The sequence below is a fragment of the Haemaphysalis longicornis genome, unplaced genomic scaffold (genome assembly GCF_048455015.1).
Source record: "Haemaphysalis longicornis isolate Haplotype H1 unplaced genomic scaffold, Haemaphysalis longicornis Haplotype H1 scaffold_14, whole genome shotgun sequence".
In the NCBI taxonomy this organism is placed as follows: domain Eukaryota; kingdom Metazoa; phylum Arthropoda; class Arachnida; order Ixodida; family Ixodidae; genus Haemaphysalis; species Haemaphysalis longicornis.
This window is the reverse complement of record NW_027526245.1, coordinates 56,682,111-56,698,852: the sequence shown is the minus strand read 5'-3', so window position 1 is coordinate 56,698,852 and position 16,742 is coordinate 56,682,111.

The window sequence follows — 16,742 nt, the reverse complement described above, 5'->3', positions numbered from 1 at the left end:
GCGGTTTGCCGATCCAGGAAACAGTCACCTATAAAGACTTCGCACAAGTCGACACTGTGGTGTCGTCGTGTTCCAATAACAGAAATACAATCCAGGCATGACTGAACGAATAGCACTTGCGGGGAAGTACGTTTAGACCACGGAGATGTAAAAAATAAATTCGGATCACCAATAAATACAGACTTGGCAGCTCCAGAGGGGGCTTCGTACATGCGGAGGTAAGTTTGAACCGTCAGCAAGAGAAATCGGACCTTGAGTTCAGTAACGCGAGCCCTAAGTACAGAACTCGCTTCGATACGAACCCGGGGAGGCCAAGGCAAAATCGAAGAATGCGCCTCTCCAACAGGTATAACGGTCGCAGTTTGTAGCTAGGGCAACTACAAAACAAGGGGCACCCAAACTCCGTGACTGGCCGGACGTACGATTCGTACAACAGTAAAAGTGTGTCCCGGCGCATTCCTGCTTGTTTCCCACATAGTCTTTTCATGCGACATAATGCTCTCCGCTTTTGTGACTGATGAGGTAGTATGTGCAATAATCAAGAGCAGACGTGTATGTAACACCAAGATTCTTCAGCGACTTGACTTGATTTTCGTAAGCGAGAGAAACTGAAACTGTTCCTGCAACCGGGAAGACAAGTAGAGCACTCTTTCACACATTTAACCTTAAATGAATGCTATCAAGCCATGTCTACAAGAGAGATAAGTAGGCCTGCAAACGGTCATATACCGAATGAATGTTGACTTCGGCCGCAAAAAACGCTATATCATCCGCATAAACGTAGGTTGTTAGATCTGGGAGTAGAGGAATGTCACTCATAATGGCAACTTAAAATGGATCCTGACTGTAATTATTGAATTACAGAAACCTGAGGGCGCTCTTCTGCGTGTATTTCCTCCACTGTAAGTGGCTTGTCCTCGACCTTGCCCGTGGTGGCTACGCCCGCTACAGCCTCGGCACTGGAGCGCCCAGGGTTCAGGTGATGCGGGCGCCGCTGCTCCTTCGGCCTCTTCCTCGTTCATAACGAGTTCGCTGTTCTCTCCTTCCAAGCCTCGATTCACAGCCTGGGCATACAAGCGGGTGCAGTCAGCCTGCTCGTGCCCAAAGGCGTTGCATTCAGCGCACACGGGCACCCGGCACTCTAGGCAAATATGGCCGGCCCTGTGACACTTGGGGCACATTGGGGCTCGTCCAGGTACCGCGACGAGTGCAGCGCCGGGGCCCAACCGCAGCTGATGAGGCAGCCGGTCTGGAGTGACACCCTCGTGCAAAACGAGGCGCACAATCCGTGTTGTCGACTAGGAGTTCTCAAAGTACTGGACACGCCACCTGTCACTCGCCACCTCCTTCACATCGCCGTACTCGCAGTATACCTTGCGTATGGGTTCGTTGGTCACGTTGAAGGCGACCCAGTGCAGCCTCACCCGGAGTTCGTGCCTTACCGGATCAACAACGAGGCAGGGGCGTCCTTTTACGTGAACGGCCCGCGTTCCAGCAGTTTTTTGATCGCGTCCTGCGTCCGTAAATTAACGAGCCAAACGTGGTACCTCTGGAACGCCCTTATGCCACAAACTTCCTTTATAACATCGGCGTCTCTCGACGGTTCTCTGAAGGTGTCAATTCTATACGGTCTACCGCTGACGTCGCAATGCAGAACGACCGCGCCATTCATCGCTTCTCCGGTGGGAAGAAGGGGGCGGCGGAGGGGGGAGCAGAGAACACGGTAACCCTTTGGCAGCGAAGCAAACGGTTCACCATGGCCGGCGTCGGCCGTTAACGCAGCTCGCACAGAGCCAACCATCCTGCGTCCTCTCCTATCGGCAGCCAGACGCTGACTGCGCACCCCTGGGGTCTCCATAGCCAAATGGTTCGTATAGTCATAAGCCTTCGAAACCCGTGAACTGCTGGCGCTTCTCCTACATCTCCCCGTTTCTTAGCGCAAAAAAGAACTACCTGTACACTTGAGCCAAAATACACGTAACGAACGGGCAGCACCCGCGTTCTTTATGAGGAACGCTCGTTTATGTTTCAGTTTCAGTTTATTGTTTCAGTTGAAATGGTACAGTGCATAAATAACTGCTGAATTGGTTTTTGCGATAGTAGGCGAAAAAAAAAAGCCGGCCTCGCAAGAAAAAAATGGCGCGTTCGGAATGTCAGTGGAAGGCTCCAGCCGCGCAATAAAAAAATGGCGCTTTCGAATAGACGCAGAGCGGCTGCAGCCCCGCAAGCAAAAAATAGCGCGTTTGAATTGACGCAAAACAGCTCCAGCATGAGAAAGTAAAGCAAGCACAACAAGAACCGAACTCCCGCTTACGGAGTTTCAGGCAGGGGGTGTGGCGAGTACTGCGAAGGCGGGAAATTTGTATTGCATGGGGTGGTAGTAGTGAGCGGATAACGGCGGTACAGCCCATTATGGCAAATCACTTCTCTCCACTTCCGACAGCTTTCACACTAAGTGCAACGGCTTTAATTTCTAGGCGTAACTGAATTTTGTTGGGCAAGACTGAGGCTCCTCCTGCTGAGTAAAACCCAGCGGTTAAGGCAATCTGTGTACAATGCCGATACCTCAATTGCCGCCTGTGCTTAGAAAAGCAAATTGCCAAAACAAAATAAAAATTTCACTGGCGAAAATTAAAATTTGGAAACAGACGAGGGAGGTCGCACAGCGAAATTTTCATTGCTAGGTCAGAGTATACACAAGCCATACATAACGCTTGAAGTAATGCTGTACGTAGCTTTCTGGAAAAAAAAATTGGCAAAGTTTGCACTACGTTGCGCGATGCTTTAACCATAGTGTAGCTGGAGGGTTTCTTCTATTCAAGCACCGAAGGACACACCACCGCGCATTGAATTATGCTACACATTCTTTACATGTTCCGTCATCGCTTTTCTCTGTGGTAGTAGTATTCATCGTCATATTCCCATCATCGTCTTCCTCGTGTATGGCTAGCGGGCCCGAATACTTTTGTCCGCAGGTTTTCACATTTCTACCAAAGTGGAACGCGTCACCACGCGCTACAACAAGCGGCGACCGGCTTCTGGAATTGGGCGTCTGTAGCTGGAGCTGTATTGTGCAACCCCCTTGAGGCGCAGACGCATAAGAACTGTTTTCTTGGTATTTTATGCGACCGCCACGCGCAAGCCTTGACGAAGCCGGGTGGTAGTCGTAAAGCGCGCGCTCACGTACGCCGTAAATGACTGGAGTAACTATGTTTTGTGGTTTTGTGATGGCGCCGCACACATTAGGGCGAGCAACAATAGCTCCGCTGTTACGAGTAAACCAACGTACGGTGAAAACGCAAAAATAAAAGAAGAGTGCTGGTCTTCAAAACAGCCGTGCCACATTAGCAGATTAACCATCGCGGGCGGGGCGTAGGTGTCGGTTCTGCTTAGCGACAAGGAGTAATGATGATGATGATGATGTCCTCGAGTATTTTGGCACGTACCCACAAGAGGGTATTGGCCAGGGCTAAACCGGTTAAATACGTGGGGACCTCAAAATACTTATTTCCGGAAAGAGGCTGTAAAAGGAAACTTAGTTGTGAATGAAACCCGAATTACCCATTAATCAGCACCGTTTAGCAATTCAAATGACCGGAGGCAGAAAGAAAATTTTGAATGCAATTATATATAGGAAGAGTACTTGCTATCCATTTTTTGTGACGCATACCCACTGGGGGAATTGGCCAAGATCGGGAGCTCTTTTCGGAGCTACTGCGCCCCATTTAAGAAAATAACATTTTTAGAAGAGAAATGAATGCGATCGGACAATAAATATACGAATTTGCTTAATAAATGTGTGTACTATGCGAGAAACTGGAAGAACAGGATCTTCTTTCGTGTGTGTACGGCTCAAATAAACTCCAGAAGAGCGGGTGACAGAGTAGGCACCTTGTCTGTGAATCGTAAGCGCGGAGGGCTGTAAACAAATCCCTGTGAGTAAATCGAAGGGGAATGACACCAAACGAAAGTAAGACCGGCATTGAAAGGCTCCGTCCAAGTCGGCGAATTGGTTCAGCGAGGCGCCTTCTTCTCATTAATGAGAAACCTCTGCATTGTAAAAAAATGCTCTATGATTTCTCTCTCCACACGTTAATTAAGTTTAAAGATCTTCACCACAATGGAACCGATATTTTGAGGGCAAGTGTCTATCTTTCTCGTTGTCTGTATGTTTTTCTGAGCACCCGTGATATTTTTTGAAGCTCTAACGCTATCTTCGCATTGTTGTGTGATTTATATCAAGTACTAGCCGGTTATTCAACGGCAACCAGTGGCAAACACTCATTTATTTTCATTATCCGCCGCGGTGGCTGAGGGGCTAAGGTTGTTGTGCGCTGAGCACGAGGACGCGGGCTAGATTTCAGGCCGTTGCGGGCGCTTTCCTTATAAAGGCGAAAAGCAGAAACACCCGTGTGTACGATATTTCGGCGCGCGTTTAAGATCCCCAGGTGGTCGAAATTAATTCAGATCCCCCCCACTATACGGCAGGCCTAATCGCCTGCATTGCGTCGGCGTGTTAAACCCTACAATCAATCAATCAATCAATCAATCAATCAATCAATCAATCAATCAATCAATCAATCAATCAATCAATCAATCAATCAATCAATCAATCAATCAACAATCAATCAATCAATCAATCAATCAATCAATCAATCAATCAATCAATCAATCAATCAATTATTTTTATGGCCGAAAGTCGTGTGGAAATGTACATCTGAGTTATTATTTACTTTTTGTCGGTATATCGGGCCACATGTAGTTAAAGTGAGCTTTGACAGTCATCCGAAGGATAACGCCGTAAACTTACGACCATTTACTACCCTGACTGCAAATTTTTACTACTATTACTGGACACAATTTGGGAGATGTTCAAAGTGGCGGGGTTTGCGTTAACGGATTATTAAGCAGAGGCGCCCAAATTTCATTCATGAATCATATTTTTGAGTAGCCAGATGGGGGAACGCCCACCATAGCTGGAATATGTACAGCGCACTTAAAAATTGTCAAAAACAATACCTCTGTCTTTTTTAAGTGCGAATGCACTTCTTAAGCGAGCCTGAATCGTCCGCCGCCGTTGTCCGCATAGCAACACTGCGGGTGCGCGCGCTCCTCGTCTTCCTTCTCGTCTTCCCTAGCAACGGGGGGAGATGGGCGCGTGCTACTCTCCTCCTCCTCTCTCCGCTCAGTGACTGCGGGTGTTGGGCGCCTCCTCTCCACTTCGGGCGGGAGAGCTCTCGCTCGCGTAGCGGGCGCTCCGCATTCCGACGCGTGAGGGCGCTCGTGTAGCCCTCGCCGTAACGGCGGGCGCTACTCTCCTCCTCCTCTCTCCGCTCAGTGACTGCGGGTGTTGAGTGCCTCCTCTCCACTCCAAGATCACGATATCCACCGTAATCGCGCAATCAACAACCGTGCATTCGCACTTAGACACTCTCCCCCTCGGGGAAGTGCGAGGGAATTTTTTTCACCAGCTTCGACGGATGCTTTTATGACGTTATATTCAGACTTGTCTTCTTTACTAACCATGCCACCCTAATTGACTGTACCACCGGTGTTCTACGTCTTGAGCTGCCAACAGCCACGGGGATGACGCCGACCCTTATAACCGGCTGTGGTCCATGAAACACACTCGGCTGACTCTCAAAACCATCAAGTAGAATCCGCGATATTTTGTGCCTTCGGTGCTTTTTTGATAGGCGTCACGATTGCTGTTTTGCGTTATTTGTGTGCCTTTGGACTTCATAAGTAAGTCTCTTGAAGAGTTTCGGTTCCATTAACGTAACGGTTGTGAGGGTGGTGGCGAACGTTGAGGCACAAATAAATTGGTACGCGCAGGTATACAGCGAGTAGCAACGTCCCTCTACGCCAAGTATTTCTTCCCAGCTCAGTGTATTGCTCATGGCCAGCAGTACAAGCTGCTCACGGGAAGCTGTAAGATACGCGTGACTTCAGGCGCCCCTCTCACTGGATCATCAACTGAAGTCACAGGAGCACGTGGAATTGCGTTGGGGGTCGCAATGGTTGCGGAGATGAAAGCTCTGCTTCGGTAACAGGCTTCACTTGATTGTAATAGGCGATAGAGACACAAAAGGTATGCATAACTTTCGGGAACGTCCCGCTAGGTCAGCGGGTTAAAGTCTTCATATTAAGGCTGACCCAGATTTACCTCTATGCCCGCGAACGTTTTTCTTATTTTTCTTTGGGGACAAAAGTGGTTTTCACGGAGAGAAACAGAGGAATTTCTTGCTTAGTGCACTTAAAAGAGCTTCGCATGAAATATTTTTTTCTCAAATGACACGCATTTGCTTTATACTGTGCTGGCACTTGATTGGCCAAATACGTCACGTCTACATTGAGGTCGGATTCCAACATTTATTGTTTTTTTTCACGTTCTCTTTTTCAGTTTGGAAAATGTCGAAACAGCGTCTGTACCCAGGATTTGTTCGATAAAGCACTGAAGAGGAAGAAGCGGTTCATTTGTCTGTACACCATTGGACGAATAATACATTTAAAAAAACAGCGTAGGAACCTCAAGAATAAAATAACCGAGCTGCAGGAGCAGCTGCATAGAAACAGCTACAGTGACCGAGCAATTAGCAGAGGAAGCGGAATCGATGACACCAGAACAGAAGGCTCGGGCATTGGCAATTACGCCCCTAGTGATGGGGAAGACTTCGGTCCAGGACATGTCGGAACCGGATTCAGCGGCTCAAGTAACTCAGGTTTTCCAGGAACTGAAAGCGGCCCATCTGCCCTTATCCCATCCAGAAGCCCTGGTTTTGGAGGCATCAATAGTGCAGCAATAGGAACTGGCACGTTTGATGATATGCCTACTGGAAACCACGGTGCAGAACCGTTTGGCAATGGAGCAATTCGCCCTGGTGAAGACATGGGCCCCGGCCAAGAGAGAATAGGAGGCTTGGAGTCGGGTGGTGTGGATGTCGACGGAGCGACTGGCTTCGGAAGAGATGGTGGACCGGGTTATGAACACCGCGCCTTGCGCGAATGATTGTAGTGGTTGCAGCAAAGTTGAAAACTGCGCCTGAACACAGGCGTTTGTGTTACTACCCCGGACTCGAACACTGCGATCGTAGCTGCGGCAGGCGTAAAGGCAGTTCGTTTCATCTTCCTAAAAAAATAATGCAGAGGTTGACGTATCACGTTCTGCAGAGCACGCAAAAATGTTTTCAATAAAAGGGGATACTGGAAAAATTGATCTTTGGAATAAGTGGGCTCGGAGACTGAATTTTAGGGGAGTGCCTCCTCCTGTAATCAAGAAAATAAAACAGTGTCTTTGTGCAATAACTATTACAGTCGGACGTCATTATTTCAACCTCGGAGGGGCCAAACAGTTGCGCGAATTAAGAAAATGTCGAAATAACGAAATCTATTTAAATAAACGTAACTTTGCCAGGGGCACTGCGTCAGTTAGTATTAGGCGAATTCAAATTAAGGAGGCCCGAATCCGTAACATATTGAAGATGCATTACTGCTGGTCCTAGATATCTGCTTCACGCTATCCTGAAAACGCCTGGTTTGAGTAAATGGGAAAATTGTGTTGCTAAGTGTTGTTACTAAGATTTACCAAACTGTGGTGATATACAGTAGCTGTCTTTGCAAGCTAATACTTATTGGCTTATGCAGCCATTGCAACGAGTTGACTCATCTTTGGACTCTGTGATAAGTGTAGAAATAAATTTTTAGCTGTGCCTCAGTATTTACAGATTGGTTGTGCGAAATTGTGAGTGTGTTATTGTTGTTTTCATGCACGTAAGTACCCGCGAAACTTGACTATCACTTTTTGTTAACCTCTATTTACTTCTTGAAGTTTCGCCAATGCCTATATAGACACGTTTTAAATTTACTATTTCAAATGCAAATGGAATCATGTGCCCTGTGTCTAAGTTGTCATTATGGCGATATCTGGTTTGCTTTACCTCTATATGCTTACAATTCTTTTGGATGCAGTCAAATGGTGTTCGGCCTAATCTGGCAGTCTTGATTTCATAAGTTCTACAATGACCCCATTCAGCAAACGGTATGCAGACGCTTAACACATTGGGGTACCTATCGCCAGCATTGGAACAATTGGACTTCAGGCGGACTTGAACAAATTTGTCTTGCGTATGGTAAATTGGTGGGGTTATTGTTTCGACATTTGTAAATATACAACAAGTACACCCTCCGAAGCGCCAGGTAACGCTTCTGTAACATTTATCCTAGTGTACACTTGTGTGGCGGCATTGCAATGGTGCGTCTATCAGTTACCCGAATTTTAATTAGGGGGTATAAGTAAACCGCAGAGTGAGTCTACAGATCACCCTTACGGTGATCTTGCCTGGTTCTTATTCGCGGCGTCATCAAGCGGCTATAGTAAAACTATACGGACATGCCATTCGTGCGAACGTGTAACAAACATTTCCAGGGATATGCATTGTTAATGCTGATGGCCGTTTCAAGAACAAAGCCTGCGTTTAACTCCTATATGCCCTTGTCTTTAGCACAATGGCTTTCCTAATCACAAATTTATTTTTTAGGTAAAAAAAAGGAGGACGAAGCCGAACTGGTTACATTGCGCAAGCAAGGCTATAGCTCGAAATAATTTCGAGACAACGGGCTGCCCTTGTTATTCATGAACTAAACATTTTTATGGCGAAGAACATCGATTCTATATGGTTCAGCTAGCCAGAATGTCTCATAATAAATCAGAGGCCCCTCCGTCTAATCCCGACGATAGAAACGCGAAGCCTAATAGAGCGCGAAAATGAAATGGCGAAGTGGCAAAGTCAAAGCCGCTGCAATCAAAGTCAAAGAATGAACTTTCAAAGCGAAAACGCCTGAGAGTCAAAGTCCAAACTGATACGACAGCAAACGAACACCGCACAAAATAATGACCGCATACTCCTCTCGCCACCAAAAAAAATTGTTACACCATCGTCGTCAAATCAAATCTACCAAAGTCTAAAGCCAATGTCTGCATTAACGCAGCAAAATTCAAAGCCAACGGCGGCGAAAGTAACTCAAAAGAAATGGCGAGCGACCCTATTGGGATGGTACGCAATCAAATAGACGTCGGCTTCATAACACGAGGGACGCTCGTTCGGTTCCGACAACTCGAAGCGTTTTTTTTTCATCATCATCGTCGTCTTCACGTACCGTCAAATTTTTAGTGTTCGCTGTGCTATAGAGAACGTTGGTTACGCAATCGCCATCAGTCAGAGGAAGACAGCTTCGATTTATTATTAGCTATGTTCTTTACAAAAGAGCGGTAGCGTGACCGCCTTAACCACTGCCCACAAAACGGTATACTAAGCAATGTGCAAGCTATTCTTAACCATTATGTAGGAAGAAAGGTAATTTCGATTTCAATACTTCATCAGCAAACTGCTTCCCTGTATTTACAAAATCAGGGTGAGAGGCTCCTCATAGTGATCTAGCAGGTTGCGAAGCATGACAAAATTCATGTCTATCTTGCTTTCTCAATAAATTAATTTACCTCTTTCCTCCGTGCAATTTTTATTACGAGTAGCAATTTTTTTTCTGCCTGCTTTCGCACAGCTTTGTGCCTCCAAAGCACAGAACGGAAAAATTGAGCTGATAGTGCAAAGGTGTATTAATTTACACGCATTAGAAATTATTTTATTATGTAAAGAAATTGGTTCTTTCTGGCAGAACAACAGTATTTTATTTTTCTGTTAAAAGCTATGACGCTCAGACCCTTCAGCAAAAAGTAAACGTGGTAATGTAAGTATACGCTCATGTTGGATATCTTGACAAGCGATGATATCACTGTTTTTACCGGACCCATCATCATACCTCTTGCCCACTGGACCTTTTTTATAGCATCCAGCTCTGCTAAAACGCGACATTGATGCTATCTATATCAAGAGGCATCCTTGGAGAACTCTTCCCCAGAAGAATAGTAGTTCTCGTTGGGTTCACGAGACGCTAGGGGGTATTTTGTGTGTTGTCAAATGTCGACAGCAGGGCAGAAAGGGTTCAGGCTGTATGAGCAGAACCAAGCTACAGGTGATGCCGGTCACCTCGCCTAAAGGTTTCGCAGGGTTTGCATCGCTGGAAAAATAAATGAAAGTTGCAAGGAAATCCACTGCAACTTTTGCCATACCCTTTGCGTTGCTCCAGTACAAAGGTGTGCCGTTTTGCAAGTCCTACATCTTTTTCCGCTATGGAAGGCTACGTAGGTGGTGAACAGATTTTATGTGAAATCAAAGAATAATAAAGAACCCGCTTATTGGTTCGTACTCTGTTTGTGGGTCTCTCATGATAGCATTTGCTTGTCCACGAACCCGCAGAAAGCTCTCGTTTACGAGAACCCTTGCAGGTCAGGTCTGCCGACGGTTATGGACAACACACAAGTGTGTTAAAGCCCACAGCTGTCGTATGCCTAGTATCATCACGTGATCCTAACAGTGATAAAAAAAGATTTATCCCCGTAATGTAGCAGCCGTGATAAATAGTCTCACGAGTCTTCCCCGACACTCGGTTTGCCGTTAAATTTTAAAAAGATGGCCGCTAACTACAACAGAGACCACCGATTCCACCGCCGGCCTGGGCTCTCACGACCCCATTATTTTCACCACCATCGTCTCCTTACAATGCCGCAATCACACGGGTGGCACAATGATACGCCACAATGGTCGCCACCCACAAGAAGGTCCTTGCAGGCAGCAGTACGAGAGAAGAAAGTGACGCTGTCTTGGCTTTGAGCAACACACCAACATTGCTCCGTTTTTTCTGGTTTCAAACGCACAGATTCTAACGCTATTCTCAACCCCAGAACGGCTGTTGCGTTCAACCTAGAAAGGCGAGCCAAACGGCGAGTTGTCTTACCACTAGTATCATTTTTGTGAAATGGATTTATTGTGGTGGTAAATATTAGCGAGCAATATATTTTCTTTTTACTCTGGTGTCATCTCTTTGAGCCGTTGTCTCTTTTTGTCCGTGTCGTTATTTCACGCTTTGCGGATCCATGATGTCACATCAGCTGGCCCAAGCAGCCACTCGTCCACTTACTCTGCTACAATGGAGGCTGCTCTGCGTTAAGATGCGTGGATGCTATCTTAGCGTTTTGCAGCGAAGCTATCTATCGGTACGACCCAGCAGATTATCTCCGGCAACAGAACGACGCATACAAGAATCGCACGCGAGCGTAGCCCCAACCTCCAGCGCCCACTCAAATCACCCGGAGCCACACATTCAAAGTATAAAAAAGAAAATTATAAAACAAGGTACTAGGCCCTTCATATTTTCATAAAAGACGGCTTATATTTCTCCTGGAAAAAAACTGCCTTCCAGCTGTGCATTTTGGTTTTAAGATAAAGCCGACTTCTAGCGGCCCAATGTAATCCTGGACTTTCTAAGCTGGCTTTTCTGCATTGTGTTTTGCACAGTGCAGCATAACCATCCACGGAGGGAGTGCGAATAAAGAAAATGGCTGCAACTCTTGCGTTATCAAAAGTACCCTGAAATAAATTAAATGGCAATTAGCTGCTGAGACGGTTCTACTCTCATGACAAAATTCATTTACTTGTCCTAATTAGTTGGTTCACATTGAGGTTCTAAAGGTTTCAGAATTACTGTCTGCTGTTAATAGAGAGCCATTTACGGAGCCAGTGTGGTTACAGAAAAAGGCTGTAACTGATGTTTTACCGGAATTATCCGGAAACACATTATATGACAATTAGCCACCAAGACTACTCTAACATTACGCACCACAGCTTCGCCGGCCATTTTTTCACAGAGTGGAAACGCACAGACTTTTTTTTTCAAAGGGGTTATGCTTTCTTCTTGATCAACCTCATTACATTCGGCGGTTCGTCAAGAAATGGGAGAACACGACTTGAAAGTGCCGCGGGAAGAAATTTTATTCCTGCTTGAATAAATACCACTACAACTTTCCCACGCACACGTGAAGTAAAAAGCGCTATTTTGTTGATGGTATCACGACGTATTTAGGAAAAGAAATCAAAGTTTACAGATATTTTAGAAATTGTCTCACTTCACATTTTAAGAGTGCATTGCCTAATCAATGGCTCTCTATCAAATCCAATGGATCTAAATATGGCTAAACCTCTTTAAAGTTGGTTTAGTTTGACCAAAAAAATCGCCAATCGATAATCCGTATTTAGTGGTTATTCTAATCCAACTCCCTACCCCCCCCCCCCCCCCGGAAAAAAAAATTCACAGTTTTAATGTAAATTTACCGGCCTTTTAATCAGTGGCTCACGCTTCTAACGGTTGTCGTACATAATATCATATCCCGTCTCAATGAAAGGCTACAATTGATGTTTCCTCTGCCTTCAGTTTTCGCCCCGAAATAGCGCGAGGTCGGTTGTAAGTGGCATCGAAAGTCTTTCTGCCCTAATTCATATAAATACCACGCAGCAACTACCTCAACGACAGAAATGTCTACTGATATCATACTGCACAGCGCAGAACGACGACTCTCGTGTTGCTCATTTATTGTGGCTTTTAACGTGCCGAATTTACAGCTGCAGTATGAAACGCGCCGTAGTGGATGGCTTCAGAAAATTTTGACCAACTGGGGACCTTGAACGTGCGCCGAAACCTTAACACACAGATGTTTTCGCTTTTCGACTCCATCAGAAAAGTAGCTGCCGCGACCAAGTCGAACACGCGTCGTTGGGTTCAACAGCAGAGAGAATTTGCACAGAGCAGCCTTGGCAGATTATGGTGAACCCTACTGAAAAAAATCAAACGACATATGGACGATAACTTGTATAAAAGGTTATGGGATCGTAAGGTGAATGATATCATAGGCTTCAATGATATCATAGACGTTCATCGTAGTAGCTCATCGTATACGTTGGATCATACAAGTCGGATCGTTGCAAGCCGTGTCGTTCGAGTTTATCGTACAGATTTCGGTGGGGTGAGCGACAATATGTATTCGATGTGTGCGTGTCATACAAAATGCGCAGGTGTTGATATTTTGCTGTGAATGTGCTTAGATCCTTGCACAGTAGAATACACAAAACAATACTTGGAAGCTGCTGCCTTTTCCCTTTTATTTCATGTCCCGCAGCACGTTGGCCACATCCGTTAAATGCTTTCAGCCGCTTCTCCGTGGTAGCTTCACTGTTCCGGTGTTTCATGAAGTAGCCATGGGCACCTGACAAAATGGAAAAGGAGAGGGAGCAGAGAACATGTGTTTGGAGGGTGCACGTGAACCTTTTTGTGTGTGGCTGACCCATTAATCAAGCGATATTATATATATGCTCACTTAGTTGTACCACCTGTGAAGACTTTCCATGGTCAAATGAGGCTACTCTTCACAACTGCAGAAGCTGTGCTTGCTCACAATGCTATGACCACCAAACATCGTTGGCCCATACTTAAAGCAAGATTCGTCACATGTGGAGCTGTGTCCCTTATTATTGTGCTAGCGCAGTGGAGAAATGTGTGGGGAGGGGCGCCTAAGAAAAGCCATGTTTTCCTTAAGCTTCATGAGCTTGAGCTCACATCATGGCTGCAGGCCGATGCTAAGGTCCTAGGCGCAAGATTATACCAGCACATCTTATATTGAGCACAGAGCACCACTTGGGCATGGCACTTGCTTCACGAGTTTATGTGGATGCTATATTGTTTATTTTGCCCCTATCCCTGATCTTTAATAATGTGGAAGAATTCGCAACTACAATATAACAGTTGAATCAAATAATGCAATATTTCATTTCAACTCAAACCGAATAAGACCTGGTGAAATCTAACAGCGCAATAAACGACGAGGGACCCAGAAGAAAATTCACAAGATGGGCGCTTCTGTGTCCCTCGTTGTATATTGCGCTGTTACATTTCATCATGAATTTGTACCAACTCGCCCAACTTTCCATTTCGTTCGAATAAAACCATTTGAAAATTACAAGCGAGTTCAATCCACTTGGGCTTTCCTGCACTGCTTGAGTGACAAACAGTGAAACGCTGATGGAGCATTTGACAAGCACCTCTCATCTCCTTAGCATTATTCGGCCAGCTCTGCCCCTCTGGCCATAACGCAATTCACAAAAACAGCAACAGTGAAATAATGGGAGGCAAAACCAACATGAATCAGAGGCAAGGGCCTGATATATGAGCCTAATGTCTGCAGCGACTTCTCGCTGGAATAAGTTGAACGAGTATTTGATGACACTAGATGGTGGCTGAAACAAACCATTGCGGTCTTGAAGCCATCAAATAACTTTGCATTTAAAATAAGAATCTATTGCTGGGAATTCGTCACAGCTCTCAAAAATAAAGGAATTGAATCGCATATGACACTCCTTCTCATGAAAATTTGGATCGTGTTAAAGCTTACAATCTATAGCTAAATGTGTTGTTCTTCTAGGACACCTGCTTCAAGTGTTTGTGGCAAGAGCCGAAGGACTGTATGGAGAATGTTTTATGACCTTAATGTGCACCAGTTGTTGCATCTCGGAAACTGTGTGGAAAATTTATGACCGTTATGGGCTTGCTCCGTCTTTTCCTTTAAGACAGGAAATAGAAGAATTACAAAAATGGTGAACGCAACAAAAGAAGCTCCTTATCAAATTGTGGAAAGAGTTGTTCATCAGGAGCTAGAGGTTATGCTTCATTCATCACCTCTAGCCTCAAAAGTGCAGTTCTTCTGTGAGCAACAATTACGAAATGCTCTTACCACGAAGAAACACACAACGCAAATGCAAACAAGCAACTATTTATTCTTTTGAACGCCTCCAACAGCTTTACAGAAAAGAAAAGAAACACAAAAAAAAGGGCGGGGAAGGGAGGGGGAGAAGGAAATTTAAGGCGACAAATGAACCGACGAAATACCGAAATTTTGACTCTGAACTATTCAAGTTGAATGCGCAGAAGCCTAATCATCAGAATCTTCTGCGCACACCCGGATTTACAGGGCCCAAGGTGCATCTTTTAAAAGGACAGTTTTGCCACAACCTTAAGACTATGATGCGTGCTCATGTATTCTCCGAATGTTTCTGATCCCATGAAATAGGACTTCACAATTTTCCTTTTCTGAAGCTTGGGTGATCTGAACAAAACCTCGGTCTGCTCAAATATGCGGCCAAGTTTCCAAGCCCGCTCGTCCGCTCACCTGTGTAGCGGGTGCTCCTGAGACTGGTGTTTAAGCACCTGCCTGGGTGTCCGATACAGCTTCTTTTGCAGTTCAAGGGGATGCAGTAGACAGCGCTGACAGAGCATTCAACAAATTTTGTTTTCTGCTTTGTGTCACACTGATATTTTCGCGCCGTGTTTCCATCCTAATTAACCCTCTTACAAAGCCCTTTAATTTGATGGGGGCTGAGAAAACGACTCCAGCTTCTCGCTTCGCTTTTAGCTTTGTTATCTTGTGTATCTACAGGCTAACTGCCTCCCTTTTTTTTTCTCTGTTGTTCTTTGTGCCCTTGCTTGGCTTAACCCCCTTCAGCACTTCTAGGCAGTGGACGCAAGAACTTGCGTGGAAAACCCACTAGACCTTACGCATGCCCACTGTTACAGTTACAGGACTTTTTTTAGGGCTTGGAGGAAACAGCCTGCAGCAATGCTTCTCTTTACTAGGTTTTTTCCATACTTGAGCACTGTCAAACTGCATTTGATGGGTTACAGCGCAAACATGAGACACCTGACAGCGGTAGGCTGCGGTATTTAGACATTCAAATCCATGTTGGAGCATCCAACACGTGCGGGTCTTACCGAAGGGGGGGAAGAAAGGGGGGTACCTACGATTCCCTTTGACTCTGGACATCCAAAGCTAATAAAGAGAAGCATTGCGGCAGGCTATTTCCTCCAAGCCCTAAAAAAAGTCCTGTAACTGTAACAGTGGGCACGCTTAAGGTCTAGTGGGTTTCCCACACTAGTTCTTGTGCCCACAACCTAGATGTGCTGAAAGTGGTAAAGCCAAGCAAGGGCCCAAAGAATAGCAGAGAAATAATGAAAAAAAAAGGCGGCAGTGAGCCCGTACATACACAAGATAAAGAAGCTAAAAGAGAAGCGAAAAGCTGGAGTCACTTTTTTCAGCCCCCATCAAATTAAAGGGCTTTGTAAGGGGGTTAATCAGGATGGAAAGATGGCGCGAAAATATCAGTGTGACACAAAGCAGAAAACAAAATTTGTTGAATGCTCTGTCAGTGCTGTTTACTGCATCCCCTTGAACTGCAAAAGAAGCTGTATCGGACACCCAGGCAGGTGCTTTAACAACAGGCTCAGGGAGCACCCGCTACACAGGTGAGCGGACGAGCGGGCCTGGAAACTTGGCCGCATATTTCAGCAGACCGAGGTTTTGTTCAGATCACCCAAGCTGCAGAAAAAGAAAATTGTGAAGTCCTATTTCATGGGATCAGGCACATTCGGAGTATACGGGAGCACACGTCATAGTCTTAAGGTTGTTGCAAAACTGTCCTTTTAAAAGATGCACCTTGGCTCCTGTAAATCCGGGTGTGCGCAGAAGATTCTGATGATTAGGCTTCTGCGCATTCAGCTTGAATAGTTCTGAGTCAAAATTTCTGTATTTCGTCATTTCATTTCTCGCCTTAAATTTCCCTCTCCCCCTCCCCCGCCCTTTTTTAGTGTATGTTTCTTCTCTTTAATGTAAAGCTGTTGGAGGCGTTCCAAAGAATAAATAGTTGCTTGTTTCCACGTGCCCATTTGCGTTGTGTGTTTCTTTGTCTCCATCCTTGTATCGTAAGCCTAAGCAGCGCATTATTCTAACCCAAGCATGATATGAACAA